Below are 16,977 nucleotides of genomic sequence, written 5' to 3' on the forward strand. Positions count from 1 at the left end.
AATGGTTTTGGATCATTAAACAAAATGTGGTTAAAGTAAACACCTGAATAAACACATAAAACAGGTAGGAAAACCCTATTTATTTGTTTAATTAATGTAAAGTATTTAATTAAGAGTTAACTGTCTGGCAGGCACAAGCTTACCAAGAAGTTTCCACGTGCAGATTCTTGATCGGTGGAGTAGCATGAATGGCAGGAAAACCCTCTATTTAAAGATGATCTGTCACTAGTTTAGTAATGCCCTATTTCCCAGCTAATCTAATAGGCTAAACTTGACAAGTGGGCGTCAACACCATTATCCTGAGGTGGAGCTACCTCACATCCTCTGACACTGTCCTATCAGCATGAAGCTGTTTCACACACAGTATGTGAGACTGAGGCTAGAGAGAAAGGGAATCACTTAAAATAGACAGATATTGGGCTGTAGACCACCTAGAACAGTGGTGCTGGTGGCATATGAAAGATGAGATTCTAATCTTTCATATGCATAGATTGGGCAATACTAAACTAGTGACAGGTCATCTTTAAAGGGGTTTTCTCATCAGATACATTTATAACATATCCACAGGATATGTCATAAATGTCAGATAAATGCGGGTCCCACCTCTGGGACCTGCACCTATCTTTAGCACGGGGTCCCCTAAACCCCGTTCTAGCTTTTTGTGCTCACGCTGCTTCCCCGCCACTTACTGATTACATGGTCGAGAGTTGTTTCCGTAACTCCCGTAGAACTGAATGTTAGTTGTGGAAGCAGCATAGCTCGCATAATACGTTGCTTTCGTAACGGCCATTCACTACTATGGGATTTACGGAAACAGTGTAGCTCAGTAAGTTACGTTGTTTCCGTAACACTCGACCAAAATTAATAATGGGCAGAATATTCTGGCTGTCAGAAAGTAGAGGACACCTGACGGCAGTGTTAACAAAACGGTATATGAAAAGTCCTTGTCTTCACCATTTAACCCGTTAGTGACCGCCAATATGCCTTTTCACGGCGGTCACTAATGGGCTTTATTTAAATGCAGTAGCCTTTTTACAATGCTGCATCAAAATAAAGCAGTGCCACCAGGAGCAGATAAAGCTCCCTGCTCTTAGTACCCGGAGGTAGCTGAGTGCTTGCAGCAGACCTGCTCGAGCGGGTGGGATCGAAATCAACATCGATCCCGCCTGTTTAACTCCTCAGATGAAGTAGTCAATAGCGATCGCCAAATCAGAGTGGTTTTAGGGGAAGAGGGCTCCCTCTCTCACCCCATCAGCACACCCGCGATGCGATTGCTGGCTGACTGGTTTCCACGGCAGCCGGTGGTTTAACAAAAGCGCCCAGGTCTGTCTCTAGTGAATGCCAGTTTTACACTGACAGGCAATAATACACTGCAATACGGAAGTATTGCAGTGTAATATAAAAGTGATCAAATGATCAGATAGTGAAGTCCCCTAGTGGGACTAAAAATAAAAGTTAAAAAAAGTTTAATAATGCTAATAATAAATAAATAAAAATCCAAAGTAAAAAAAAATATTTATTATGAAAAACTAAAAAAATTAAAAAGTTACACATATTTGGTATCGCCGCGTCCGTAACGACTCCAGCTATAAAACGATTACATTATTTAACCCGCACAGCGAACGCCGTAAATAATACAATAAAAAAAATGCCAGAATTGCTGTTTTATGTTCATCCTCCTTCAAAAAAAATGTATAAAGAAACAAAGACAACGCCTGCACTCTCCGACTGTCCTCAGATCTGAGGTAATCACAGATAACTCTCACAATCCGATAACTTTGGATACCTCAATCATATTTGAAGGCATACATACTTCTGATACGGCGATCACTGACTCTATACTGAAAAATATGTTGAAGGCTTTGCGTCAATCATTGCAGAATGATATGGGTCACTTGATTAGCCATATTAACGTGGCCATTCAGGAGGTGGATCAGAGGGTTCACAATGTCGAATCTAAGATGGGGGACTTTGCACGTTCGCATAATGATTTCATTGATGCACTGTAAAGAATCTGCCAGTCACAACTTCTGTGGATACTCCCATAGGTAATCAGTCTGCACCTGAGTCTATGTCTCTGAGACTGACTCCATCTTCCACCACTCAGGATGGCAGGCTTAGGAGTGGGAGAGCCTATCGCAGCCTGACCAGACGGAGCTAGCTCCCGCCCTCTGTCTATTTATACCTGCCCTTCCTGTTCCTCCTTTGCTTGTGATTCTTCTCGTGTGGTTTCCTGGCCCAGCTACAGCTTCTATCTATTTGATCCTGCTCCATACTGACCCTGGCTTTCTGACTACTCTCCTGCTCTGCGTTTGGTACCTCGTGCACTCCTGGCTTGATTCGGCTCGTTCACCACTCTTGTTGCTCACGGTGTTGCCGTGGGCAACTGCCCCTTTCCCTTTGCTTTGTGTTCCCTTGTCTGTTTGTCTCGTGCACTTACTGAGCGTAGGGACCACCGCCCAGTTGTACCCCGTCGCCTAGGGCGGGTCGTTGCAAGTAGGCAGGGACAGAGTGGCGGGTAGATTAGGGCTCACTTGTCCGTTTCCCTACCCCCGTCATTACCTAATCACAAGCCCGTATACCTAGTCTACCCTGCTCCCTGACACTACTATAAACCCCCTTGAGACCCTGGCCCAGAAAATGCAGGGTCTCTCCCTACAGGTCCAGGCCCTGGCTCAGAGGGTCAACCAGCCTGACGCTACCATGGTAGTGCCCCTCACCTCACCTCTTGAACCCCACCTCAAGTTGCCTGACCGGTTCTCAGGGGACCGGAGGACTTTTCTCTCCTTTCGGGAGAGTTGTGGGCTCTACTTTCGCTTAAAGCCTCATTCCTCAGGTTCTGAGAGCCAGCGGGTGGGTATAATTATGTCCCGGCTCCAGGAAGGGCCCCAAGAGTGGGCCTTCTCCTTGGCTCCTGACGCCCCTGAACTTTCCTCCGTTGATCGTTTCTTTTCTGCTCTCGGACTCATTTATGACGAGACTGACAGGACTGCCTTTGCCGAGAGTCAGCTGGTGACCTTACGTCAGGGTAAGAGACCTGTTGAGGAGTATTGTTCTGACTTTAGGAAGTGGTGCGTAGCTTCTCGGTGGAATGACCCTGCCTTAAGGTGCCAGTTTAGGTTGGGTCCGTCGAACGCCCTGAAAGACCTGCTAGTTAGCCATCCCTCTTCTGACTCCCTAGATCAGGTTATGGCTTTAGCGGTACGACTTGACCGACGTCTCAGGGAACGACAGCTTGAACGTTTCTGTGTTTTCCCCTCTGACCCCCCCATGATGCCTCCCGAGGTCCCATTGCTTCGCTCTTCCACGGAAGACTCGGAGGTACCTATGCAACTCGGGGCCTCCGTGTCCCCCCGACAACGTAGAGAGTTCCGCAGGAAGAATGGTCTCTGCTTCTATTGTGGGGATGACAAGCATCAAGTGATCACCTGTCCTAGGCGTAAGAATAAGCAGCCGGAAAACTTCCGCGCCTAAGTGATCATCGGGGAGGTCACTTGGGCGCACAGGTATTTCCCGTAAATATGAAACGTAATAAAATATTGCTTCCCTTTCAGGTCTCTTTTGGTGGTAGGTCTGCTACCGGCAGTGCCTTCGTGGATTCAGGGTCTTCTGCTAATATCATGTCTGTGGAATTTGCTATGTCTCTAGCTATGCCTTTGATTGATTTACCTAAACCTGTCCCGGTAGTGGGTATCGACTCCACTCCTCTTGCTAATGGTTATTTTACTCAGCATACCCCTGTTTTCGAACTCCTTGTTGGCTCCATGCATTTGGAGCAGTGCTCTGTACTGTTGATGCAGGGATTATCGTCCGATTTGGTTTTAGGCCTTCCCTGGTTGCAGTTGCATAATCCCACGTTTAACTGGAATACTGGGGAGCTTACCAAATGGGGTAATGAATGCTTGATGTCATGTTTTTCTGTTAATTCTATTTCTCCCCCTGAGGAGGTGAACACGCTACCTGAGTTTGTTCAGGACTTCGCTGATGTTTTCTCTAAGGAGGCCTCCGAAGTGTTACCTCCTCATAGAGAATACGATTGCGCTATCGAATTGGTACCAGGAGCTAAGCTTCCTAAGGGTAGGATATTTAATCTTTCTTGTCCCGAACGTGAAGCCATGAGAGAGTATATCCAGGAATGCCTGGCCAAGGGTTACATTCGCCCCTCTACTTCTCCGGTAGGTGCTGGCTTCTTCTTCATAGGGAAGAAGGATGGTGGTCTTAGGCCATGCATTGACTACCGTAACTTGAATAAGGTCACAGTAAGGAACCAGTATCCCCTTCCTTTGATTCCTGATCTCTTTAATCAGGTTCAGGGGGCCCAATGGTTCTCTAAGTATGATCTACGGGGGGCGTATAACCTTATCCGCATCAAAGAGGGGGATGAGTGGAAGACTGCGTTTAACATGCCCGAAGGTCATTTCGAATACCTCGTCATGCCCTTTGGGTTGTGTAATGCTCCTGCGGTCTTCCAGAATTTCATGAATGAGAATTTGAAGAGTGGCGCCACTTCCTAGAGGGGGCTAGGCACCAGGTAACGGTCCTTACCGACCACAAGAATCTGGTTTTCCTAGAATCTGCCCGGAGGCTAAACCCGAGACAAGCTCGATGGGCGCTATTTTTTACCAGATTCAACTTTTTGGTTACCTATAGGGCTGGGTCTAAAAATATTAAGGCCGATGCACTGTCGCATAGCTTCATGGCCAGCCCTCCTTCGGAGGAAGATCCTGCTTGTATTTTGCCTCCTGGTATAATCATTTCTTCTATTGATTCTGATTTAGTCTCTGAAATTGCGGCTGATCAAGGTTCAGCTCCCGGGAACCTTCCTGAGGACAAGCTGTTTGTTCCCCTGCAATACCAGCTAAGGGTACTTAGGCAAAATCATGACTCCGCACTATCTGGTCATCCAGGCATACTGGGTACCAAACACCTCATTGCCAGAAACTATTGGTGGCCTGGGTTGCCTAAAGACGTTAAGGCTTACGTCGCCGCTTGTGAGGTTTGTGCTAGGTCCAAGACTCCCAGGTCCCGACCAGCGGGCTTACTACGTTCTTTGCCCATTCCCCAGAGACCTTGGACCCATATCTCCATGGATTTTATCACCGATTTGCCTCCATCTCAAGGCAAGTCGGTGGTGTGGGTGGTAGTAGACCGCTTCAGTAAGATGTGCCACTTTGTGCCCCTCAAGACACTACCCAACGCCAAGACGTTAGCTACTCTGTTTGTCAAACACATCCTGCGTCTCCATGGGGTCCCTGTCAATATTGTTTCGGACAGAGGGGTACAATTTGTTTCTTTGTTTTGGAGAGCCTTCTGTAAAAAGTTGGAGATTGATCTGTCCTTCTCCTCTGCCTTCCATCCTGAAACTAATGGCCAAACTGAGAGGACTAATCAATCTCTAGAACAATATTTAAGGTGTTTCATCTCTGACTGTCAATATGATTGGGTCTCATTCATTCCCCTCGCCGAATTTTCCCTTAATAACCGGGTCAGTAACTCGTCATGGGTCTCCCCCTTTTTCTGTAATTTTGGGTTTAATCCACGGTTCTCCTCCGTTTCACCTGGTAGTTCCAACAATCCCGAGGTAGAGGCCGTTCATCGGGAACTGTGCACAGTCTGGGCCCAGGTTCAGAAGAACCTAGAGGCGTCCCAGAGCGTACAAAAAACTCAGGCTGATAGAAGACGTTCTGCTAACCCCGAGTTTATGGTCGGGGATCTGGTGTGGTTATCGTCTAGGAATTTGCGCCTTAAAGTCCCGTCCAAGAAGTTTGCCCCCCGGTTTATTGGGCCATATAAGGTCATTGAAGTCCTCAATCCTGTCTCCTTCCGACTGGAGTTGCCCCCATCTTTTCGAATACACGACGTGTTTCATGCCTCCCTCCTTAAACGCTGCTCCCCGTCCTTGGCTCCCTCGAGGAAACCTCCTGTTCCCGTTCTCACCCCTGAGGGGGTGGAGTTCGAGGTGGCCAAGATTGTGGACAGCAAGATGGTCCAAGGCTCCCTCCAGTATCTGGTCCATTGGAGAGGATACGGGCCTGAGGAGAGGACTTGGGTACCCGCCCGGGATGTTCATGCTGGGGTATTGGTCAGGAAGTTCCACCTTCGTTTCCCCAATAAACCAGGTCCACTTAGAAAGGGTCCGGTGGCCCCTCATAAAAGGGGGGGGGTACTGTAAAGGATCTGGCAGGCACAACTTCTGTGGATACTCCCATAGGTAATCAGTCTGCACCTGAGTCTATGTCTCTGAGACTGACTCCATCTTCCACCACTCAGGATGGCAGGCTTAGGAGTGGGAGAGCCTATCGCAGCCTGGCCAGACGGAGCTAGCTCCCGCCCTCTGTCTATTTATACCTGCTTTTCCTGTTCCTCCTTTGCTTGTGATTATTCTCGTGTGGTTTCCTGGCCCAGCTACAGTTTCTATCTATTTGATCCTGCTCCATACTGACCCTGGCTTTCTGACTACTCTCCTGCTCTGCGTTTGGTACCTCGTGCACTCCTGGTTTGACTCGGCTCGTTCACCACTCTTGTTGCTCACGGTGTTGCCGTGGGCAACTGCCCCTTTCCCTTTGCTTTGTGTTCCCTTGTCTGTTTGTCTCGTGCACTTACTGAGCGTAGGGACCGCCGCCCAGTTGTACCCCGTCGCCTAGGGCGGGTCGTTGCAAGTAGGCAGGGACAGAGTGGCGGTTAGATTAGGGCTCACTTGTCCGTTTCCCTACCCCCGTCATTACATGCACACTACCAGTTACACACAGAGGTGCAATTTCTACGTACTAAAGTTGCAGACATGGAGGACAGATCGAGAAGGAATAATATTAAATTCCGGGGTATACCTGAAAATGTAGCCCCACATGCGTTGGAGCAATTTATACAGTTGTTCATAAAGACTATTCTTCCTTCTTGTCTACTGTCTGAAATGAATATAGACAGAGCTCAAAGAGTTCCCCGCCCTAAATATTGGGAGGAGTCTGTGCCTAGAGATGTGTTAGCCCGTATACATTTCTTTCAGACCAAAGAATATTTAATGGCGGCAACGAGAAAGATTGGCAAACTACTAGAGCCTTACAGGCATTTGTCGCTATTTACAGATCTCTCAGCGGCAACGCTTCAATTACGTCGACAATTAAACCCGATCACTTCAGTCTTGAGAGAAAACAAGATTATATATAATGGGGTTTCCCAGTCCGTCTGATTATCTCCAGAAAGAATGTCTTCCATATTGTCAAAACTGTGGAGGAGGGTACAGCCTTACTGCGTAACTGGGATTTGCATGTGCCATCTGCGTCTTCTTCGCAACGACAACCGCCAGGACCTGTGTTGAATGGATGGCAATCCGTTAAACCCAGGAGAAGGGACAAGATTTGAGGTTCCAAACCTAGCTCTCAGGTGATCTGGTCTGCTAGATCATCCAGACTCGTTACTCAGGGACAATGTTTTCTTCACCCGATTACTTTTGGATAGCTATCATGCTTTGCCTTTTTGTCACTGCACTCTTAGGAGCATTGCTCGCAATTTCATGTTTATGCTTGTTTACTATGTTTTACTGTCTATATGTTTTTCCACATGGTACGTCTCAATGTTCAGATATGTTTATGATGCAATGCTGTGCCAGTCTATATGCTGTGTTCACCTTTATAGATAGCATGACACTAGACGTACCTTTGGTGTGTATCACTCTCATTCTATTTTGCAATGGTACTTAAAATTCTTTCCTTAAAGAGGCTCTGTCACCACATTATAAGTGCCCTATCTCCTACATAATGTGATCGGCGCTGTAATGTAGATTACAGCAGGGTTTTTTATTTAGAAAAAGGATAATTTTTGACGGAGTTATGACCTATTTTAGCATTATGCTAATGAGTTTCTTAATAGACAACTGGGCGTGTTTTACTTTTTGACCAAGTGGGCGTTGTACAGAAGAGTGTATGACGCTGACCAATCAGTGACCAATCAGCGTCATACACTTCTCCCCATTCATTTATTCTGCACATAGCGATCTTACTAGATCACTATGTGCAGCCACATACACACACACACTAACGTTACTGAAGTGTCCTGACAGTAAATAGACATCACTACCAGCCAGGACGTGATGTCAATTCAGAATCCTGACACTTCGCTAATGTTTGCGTGAGATTTACAACAAGGCAAGCGTAATCTCGCGAGATTACGCTGTAAACTGTAATTTAAAATGAGATTACGCTTGCCTTGTTGTAAATCTCACAGAAACATTACTGAAGTTTCAGGATTCTGAATAGACATCACGTCCTAGCTGGTAGTGATGTCTATTCACTGTCAGGATACTTGAGTAACGTTAATGTGTGTGTATGTGGCTGCACATAGTGATCTAGCAAGATCAATATGTGCTGTGTAAATGAATGAGAAGAAGTGTATGATCACTGATTGGTCAGCGTCATACACTTCTCTCCACAATGCCCACTTGGTCAAAAAGTAAAACACGCCCAGTTGTCCATTAAGAAAGTCATTAGCAAAAAGTTAAAATATCCATCAAAAATGATTGTTTTTCTAAATAAAAAACACTGCTGTAATCTACATTACAGCGCCGATCATATTATGTACAAGATAAGCCACTTATAATGTGGTGACAGAGCCTCTTTAAATGTCAAAGGTTTGAATAGCCCTCAAAAAAGGATATCTCTGTGGTCAGAGGCGAAAACATTTTTGTGCGATATTGTCTGTGCTCAGGAGGCATATCTTGTTAAGAAAGACGCTTTTAGATTGAAACACCCGAACTTCGGATTTATTTATCAAGCCCATTATCAATCTAAATCTAATAGGATTCCTTTCCATCCTATTACTGAAATTTCAAACCCATGGGGTCGCTTTGTTACATTGGTCTGTTCCATTAATAATGTTGTAGCGTCTGTTTACGCTCCAAACAAGGGCCAAATTAGATTTGTTCATAACATTTACGCTATGTGAATAAGGTCAAACAGGGGAGACTTATCATATGTGGGGATTTTAATGCTATATCTGACTCTTCGGTGGATACAACTTCCTCTGCCAGAGGAAATGGTAGGACACTGGGCAAAATACTGTGGCAGAGGGAGTTGTATGATGTTTGGAGAACACATCACACCACGGAACATGATTATTCCTTTTTTTCAGCGACACACAAAACTTATTCGAGGATTGACGTGTTTCTTGTGGATAAAGATAGTCTGTTATTATACCAATCTTCGACGATTGAAACCATCACATGGTCAGATCATGCAGCCATTACGCTGATGCTAGAGGAGAAGTATAACTCTAACCAGACATATTTAATGTAACTCTTACATTATGTCTCACTTGAAATATAAACATATTTTCGAAGAAGACCTAAAAGAATATTTTCACGCAAATGTTGACTCAGTATCTGACCCATACATTCTATGGAATGCACATAAAGCTTTTATTAGGGGAACGTTTATAAAGTTAGGTCACAGGGACAAAAAAATAAGGAATGAACAGATCTCCTCACTTCTTGACTGTATTAAACGACTGGAAGTTCTTAATAAGGCTCAACAGACTCAGATACACATAGACAAACTTTCGGATCTTAGACAGCAACTCCGTACATGTCTTTTATTTAAATATCAAAATAATCTAAAGAAGACAAAAGCCAAATATTACTCCCAGAATGATAAAGCTACCAAACTTTTAGCCTCCCGTCTTAAATTGCAACATACCAGAAGTAGAATTCTGTACTTGAGGAACAAAACTGATACTGGCAAACGATATAGCCCTACGGATATTGCTAATAGATTCAAAGACTATTATAGCATTCTTTATGATTTACGTTCTGACCCCTTTTCTCCTCAAATAACAGAGTCAGACATTCAGCACTTCTTGCAAAAATGAAACCTCCACAAACTCTCCCAGGAGCAACTTGAGATGTTGAATTCTCCTATCACTCCTGCTGAAATTTCCAAAGTTATTTCTTCTCTTCCTCTACATAAATCCCCTGGCTCAGATGGCCTTTCAAATGATTACTACAAAATGTTTCAGTAAAGGATCTGCCAGGCACAGCTTCGGGGTTAACTCCCAGAATTAATCAGTCAGCACCTGAGGCTACATCCCTGAGACTGACTCCTGCTCCCACCACTGTGGCTGGCAGGCTTAGGAGTGGGAGAGCCTATCGTAACCTGGCCAGACTCAGCTAGCTCCCGCCCTCGGTCTATTTAACCCTTTCAAGACTGAGCTCATTTTGACCTTCATGACCAGCCCCATTTTCTCAAATCTGACATGTGTCAATTTATGTGTTAATAACTCTGGAATGCTTTTGCCTATCCAAGCGATTCTGAGATTGTTTTCTCGTGACATATTGTACTTTATGTTAGTGGAAAAATTTGGGCAATAAATTCATTGCTTATTTGTGAAAAATACCAAAATTTAGAGAAAATTTGCAAAAATTATGATTTTTCTCATTTTAAATGTATCTGCTTGTAAAACAAATAGTAATACCACACAAAATAGTTACTATTTTATATATTCCATATGTCTACTTTATATTTGCATCGTTTTTTGAACATTATTTTATTTTTCTAGGACGTTACAACGTTTAGAACTTTAGCAGCAAATTCTCACATTTTCAAGAAAATTTCAAAAGGCTATTTTTACAGGGACCAGTTCAGTTCTGAAGTGGCTTTGAGGGCCTTATGTACTAGATAGACCCCATAAATCACCCCATATTAAAAACTGCACCCCTCAAAGTATTAAAAATAGCATTCAGAAAGTTTCTTAACCCATTAGGCGCTTCACAGGAATTAAAGCAAAGTAGAGGTGAAATTTACAAATTTTATTATTTTTGCTGAAATTCATTTGTAATAAAAAAAATTCTGTAACACAGAAGGTTTTACCCAAGAAATGCAACTCAATATTTATTGCCCAGATTCTGCAGTTTTTAGAAATATCCCACACGTGGCTCTAGTGTGATAATCAACTGAAACACAGGCCTCAGAAGCAAAGGAGCACCTAGTGGATTTTGGGGCCTCCTTTTTTTAGAATATATTTTAGGCACCATGTCAGGTTTGAAGAGGTCTTGTGGTACCAAAACAGTGGAAATCCCCCAAAAGTGAGACGGTTTTGGAAACTACACACCTCAAGGAATTTATCTAGGGGTACAGTTAGCATCTTGACCCCACAGGTCTTCTGCTATATTTATTGGAGTTTGTCTGTGAAAGTGAAAATCTACTTTTTATCTGAAAAAATATTTAAAAAAAATAATATTTGCAAGGAATAAAGATTAAAAAGCACCCCAGAACTTGTAAAGCTACTTCTCCCGATTACGCCAATACCCCATATGTGGTACTAAACTGCTGTTTGGACCCACAGCAGAGCTCAGAAGGGAAGGAGCGCCATTTGGATTTTGAAGCGCATATTTTGCTGGATTGGTTTTCAGTGCCATGTCGCGTTTGCAACGCCCTGGAGTAAGCAAAACAGTGGAATCCCCCCAAAACGGACCCCATTTTGAAGACTACACCCCTCAAGGAATTGTTCTAGGGGTATAGTTAGCATTTTGACCCCACAGTTTTTTTGCTGAATTTAGTGGAATTAGGCCGTGAAAATGAAAATCTACTTTTTTCTGAAAAAACATAGAAATGTTTAATTTTTACAATGAATAAAGGAGAAAAATTACCCCAAAATTTGTAAAGCAATTTGTCCTGATTACAGCAATACGCCATATGTGGTAATAAACTGCTGTTTGGACCCACGGCAGGACTCAGGAGGGAAGGAACAATATTTGGCTTTTGGAGCTAAAATTTAGCTGGACTGGTTTTCGGGTGTCATGTCGCATATGCAAAGCCCCTGAGGTACCAAAACAGTGGAAACCTCCCAAAAGTCCCTTTAGGGGACTGGAACGAGCGATCATTAGGTCGCTGGTACAATACACTGCAATACTAATGTATTGCAGTATAATTTCATTTTACAGGCTCCTGTAACAGCGCGATCGCTGTTCCTGTCCGTTAGTCCCGGGTGTCAGCTGTAATACACAGCGGACACCTGCAGACTATGGAGCGGGCGCAGCGCATGAGCCGGCTCCATATATAACCCCCCGCACCACGACATGCTATTAAGTCGTGATGCGCCAAGGCGTTAATGCGCAGTGGATGGTGCAAAGTGAAAATTAAAATTTTCCACTGATATGCCATTTTAATGCACAATATATTGTGCCCAGTTTGTGCCACTGAAGACAAATACCTCATACAATGTTGAGCGGGTTCTCCCGGATATAAAATGTCATATATGTGGACGTAATCTGGTGTTTGGGCACGCTGTGGGGCTCAGAAGGGAGGGAACACCATTTGGCTTTTGGAGCGCAGATTTTGCTTGGTAACTGTTCTGTTTGGGGTTTTGCTCGTATTTCAGTTATGATGTGGGGGTATATGTAAGCTGTGCGGGGTACATCAGGGCATAATAAGAGGGTATAATAATGGGGTACATAAATAATAATTCGCAGATATGTGGCCTGTGTCACACTGATAAATGGCGCCTGATCCTATCCGCTTTTGGAACACTCTGCACATTTTGCATCGCCATATTCTGAGAGCCAGAACTTTTTTATTTTTTCTCCAACGGAGCCGTGCGAGGACTTATTTGTTGCGGGACAATCTGTACTTTTCATTAGTATCATTTTAGGGTACATGTGATTTTTTTTTATCACTTTTTATTAGATTTTTTTGGAAGCAAAGTGACAAAGAAACATAAATTCTGACAAAGTTTTTTGTATTTTTTTTTTTACAGTATTCACCGTGCGGTATAAATGACATTGTACTTTATTCTGCGGGTCGGTATGATTACGGCGATACCATATGTATATAGGTTTTTTATGTTTTGTGGCGATTGCGCAATAAAATCACTTTGATAAAATTATTTATTTTCTGTGTCACCATATTCTGAGAGCCATAATTTTATATTTTTCCGCCAAAAAAGCGGTGTAAGGGCTTGTTTTTTGCGGGACGGGTTATAGTTTTTATTGGTATTATTTTGGGGTACATGCGACTTTTTGATCACTTTTTATTCTATATTTTGGGAGGGTTGATGACCAAAAAAAAGTGATTCTGACATTGTTTTTTAATTATTTTTTTTGCGGTGTTCACCGTGCGGGAAAAATAATATTATAGTTTTATAGGTTGGGTCGTTACGAACGCGGTGATACCAAATATGTGTACTTTTTTTAACATTTTCATTTTTTTCCTATAATAAAAGACTTATTATAGGAAAAAAAGCATTATTTCTTTTTGTAACTTTTATAACTTGTTTTTACACTTTTATAAAACTTTTTTATTACTTTATTTTTAACTTTTTACTTGTTTTATTTGAAGACCTGCAGCACTGATCGCTGCTATAATACATTACACTACCTAGGTAGTGTAACGTATTATAAACTGTCAGTGTGACGCTGAGAGTCACACTGACAGGAAGCTTATGAGGACGTTGTGTGGCCCCCGGTTCTGCCTTTTAACCGACTGCAGCACCAGCAATCGGTCCCCGGGAAAGTTTGTTGTAGCAACAAACTTTCCAGTTTGTTATAGCAACAAACTTTCCAGTTCGTTGCTACAACACACTTTCCCTGCGATCACATGACCGGTACCTGAACTAATCAGGTCCCGATCATATCTCCGGGAACAGAGGTAGGTGATAACAGCGCGATCGTGCTTTTAACACCCACCGTGAATTCACGTCGGCACTGCACAGAGCCCAGCAAGTGCCGACGTGAATATACAGTGGGCGGTCGGGAAGCGGTTAAGCCTGCCCTTCCTGTCCCTCTCTGCTTGTGATTCTTTTCTTGTGGTTTCCTGGCTCAGCTACAGCTCCTGCTATTTTTGATCCTGCTCCATACAGACCCTGGCTTACCGACTACTCTTCTGCTCTTCGTTTTGTACCTCGCACACTCCTGGCTTGACTCGGCTCGTTCACCACTCTGGTTGCTCACGGTGTTGCCGTGGGCAACTGCCCCTTTTCCTTGCTTGTGTTCCTTTGTATGTTTGTCGTGTTTGTCGTGCACGTACTGAGCGCAGGGACCGCCGCCCAGTTGTACCCCGTCGCCTAGGGCGGGTCGTTGCAAGTAGGCAGGGACAGAGTGGCGGGTAGATTAGGGCTCACTTGTCCGTCTCCCTACCTCCCGCCATTACATAATCACAAGCCCATACCTAGTCTACCCTGGTCCCTGACACCACTATGGATCCCCGTGAGACCCTGGCACAGCAAATGCAGGGTCTCTCCCTACAAGTCCAGGCCCTGGCTCAGAGGGTCAACCAGCCTGATGCTACCTTGGTAGTTCCCCTCACCGCACCTCTTGAACCCGACCTCAAGTTGCCCGACCGGTTCTCAGGGGACCGGAGGGCTTTTCTCTCCTTTCGGGAGAGTTGTAGGCTTTACTTTCGTTTAAAGCCTCATTCCTCAGGTTCTGAGAGCCAGCGGGTGGGTATAATTATGTCCCGGCTCCAGGAAGGGCCCCAAGAGTGGGCCTTCTCCTTGGCCCCTGACGCCCCTGAACTTTCCTCCGTTGATTGTTTTTTTTCTGCTCTCGGACTTATTTATGACGAGACTGACAGGACTGCCTTTGCCGAGAGTCAGCTGGTGACCTTAAGTCAGGGTAAGAGACCTGTTGAGGAGTATTGCTCTGACTTTCGGAAGTGGTGCGTAGCTTCTCGGTGGAATGACCCTGCTTTAAGGTGCCAGTTTAGGTTGGGTCTGTCGAATGCCCTGAAAGACCTGCTAGTTAGCTATCCCTCTTCTGACTCCCTAGACCAGGTTATGGCTTTAGCGGTACGACTTGACCGACGTCTCAGGGAACGACAACGTGAACGTTTATGTGTTTTCTCCTCCGACTCCCCCATGATGCCTCCCGAAGCTCCATTGCTTCGTTCCTCCCCGAAAGATTCAGAGATACCTAGGCAACTCGGGGCCTCCGTGTCCCCCCAACAACGTAGAGAATTCTGCAGGAAGAATGGTCTCTGCTTCTACTGTGGGGACGACAAGCATCAAGTGAACAACTGTCCTAAGCGTAAGATTGCAGCCAGAGAACTTCCGCGTCTAAGTGATCATCGGGGAGGTCACTTGGGCGCACAGGTATTTCCCGTAAATAGGAAACGTACTAAGATCTTGCTTCCCTTTCAGGTCTCTTTTGGTGGTAGGTCTGCTACCGGCAGTGCCTTCGTGGATTCAGGGTCCTCTACTAATATCATGTCTGTGGAATTTGCTATGTCTCTTGCTATGCCTCTGATCGATTTGCCTAAACCTGTCCCGGTAGTGGGTATCGACTCCACTCCTCTTGCTAATGGTTATTTTACACAGCATACCCCTGTCTTGCTATGCCTCTGATCGATTTGCCTAAACCTGTCCCGGTAGTGGGTATCGACTCCACTCCTCTTGCTAATGGTTATTTTACACAGCATACCCCTGTTTTTGAACTCCTTGTTGGCTCCATGCATTTGGAGCAATGCTCTGTACTGTTGATGCAGGGATTATCGTACGATTTGGTTCTAGGTCTTCCCTGGTTGCAGTTCCATAATCCCATGTTTGACTGGAATACTGGGGAGCTAACCAAATGGGGTAATGAATGTTGTACGTCATGTTTTTCTGTTAATTCTATTTCTCCCCCTAAGGAGGCGAATACGCTACCCGAGTTTGTTCAGGACTTCGCTGATGTTTTCTCTAAGGAGGCCTCCGAAGTGTTACCTCCTCATAGAGAATACGATTGCGCTATCGAATTAGTACCAGGAGCTAATCTTCCTAAGGGCAGGATATTTAATCTTTCTTGTCCCGAACGTGAAGCCATGAGAGAGTATATCCAGGAATCCCTGGCCAAGGGTTACATTCGTCCCTCTTCTTCTCCGGTAGGTGCTGGCTTCTTCTTCGTAGGGAAAAAGGATGGTGGTCTTAGGCCATGCATTGACTACCGTGGCCTGAATAAGGTCACGGTAAGGAACCAGTATCCCCTTCCTTTGATTCCTGATCTCTTTAATCAGGTTCAGGGGGCCCAATGGTTTTCTAAATTGGATCTACGGGGGGCGTATAACCTTATTCGCATCAAAGAGGGGGATGAGTGGAAGACTGCGTTTAACACGCCCGAAGGCCATTTCGAATACCTCGTCATGCCCTTTGGGTTGTGTAATGCCCCTGCGGTCTTCCAGAATTTCATAAATGAGATTTTGAGAAATTACCTGGGGATATTTCTGGTAGTGTACCTTGATGACATACTGGTGTTTTCCAAGGACTGGTCCTCCCACATTGAGCATGTCAGGAAGGTGCTCCAGGTCCTTCGGGAAAATAAACTGTTTGCCAAAACCGAAAAATGTGTGTTTGGGGTACAGGAGATACAATTTTTGGGTCAAATCCTCACTCCTCATGAATTCCGCATGGACCCCGCCAAGGTTCAGGCTGTGGCGGAATGGGTCCAACCTGCCTCCCTGAAGGCGTTACAGTGTTTTTTGGGGTTCGCTAATTATTACAGGAGATTTATTGCTAACTTCTCGGTCATCGCTAAGCCCCTTACGGACCTCACTCGCAAAGGTGCTGATCTCCTCCACTGGCCTCCTGAGGCTGTCCAGGCTTTTGAGGTCCTTAAGAAGTGCTTTATCTCGGCCCCGGTGCTGGTTCAGCCCAACCAAATGGAGCCATTTATCGTGGAAGTTGACGCATCTGAGGTGGGAGTGGGGGCTGTCTTGTCCCAGGGTACCGGGTCCCTCACCCATCTCCGCCCCTGTGCCTACTTCTCCAGGAAGTTTTCGCCAACTGAAAGTAACTATGATATTGGCAACCGCGAACTCTTAGCCATTAAATGGGCATTTGAAGAGTGGCGCCACTTCCTGGAGGGGGCTAGGCACCAGGTAACGGTCCTTACCGACCACAAGAATCTGGTTTTCCTAGAATCTGCCCGGAGGCTAAACCCGAGACAAGCTCGATGGGCGTTATTTTTTACCAGATTCAATTTTTGGATTACCTATAGGGCTGGGTCTAAAAATATTAAGGCTG

The sequence above is a fragment of the Rhinoderma darwinii genome, chromosome 3, assembly GCF_050947455.1.
Source record: "Rhinoderma darwinii isolate aRhiDar2 chromosome 3, aRhiDar2.hap1, whole genome shotgun sequence".
NCBI lineage: Eukaryota > Metazoa > Chordata > Amphibia > Anura > Rhinodermatidae > Rhinoderma > Rhinoderma darwinii.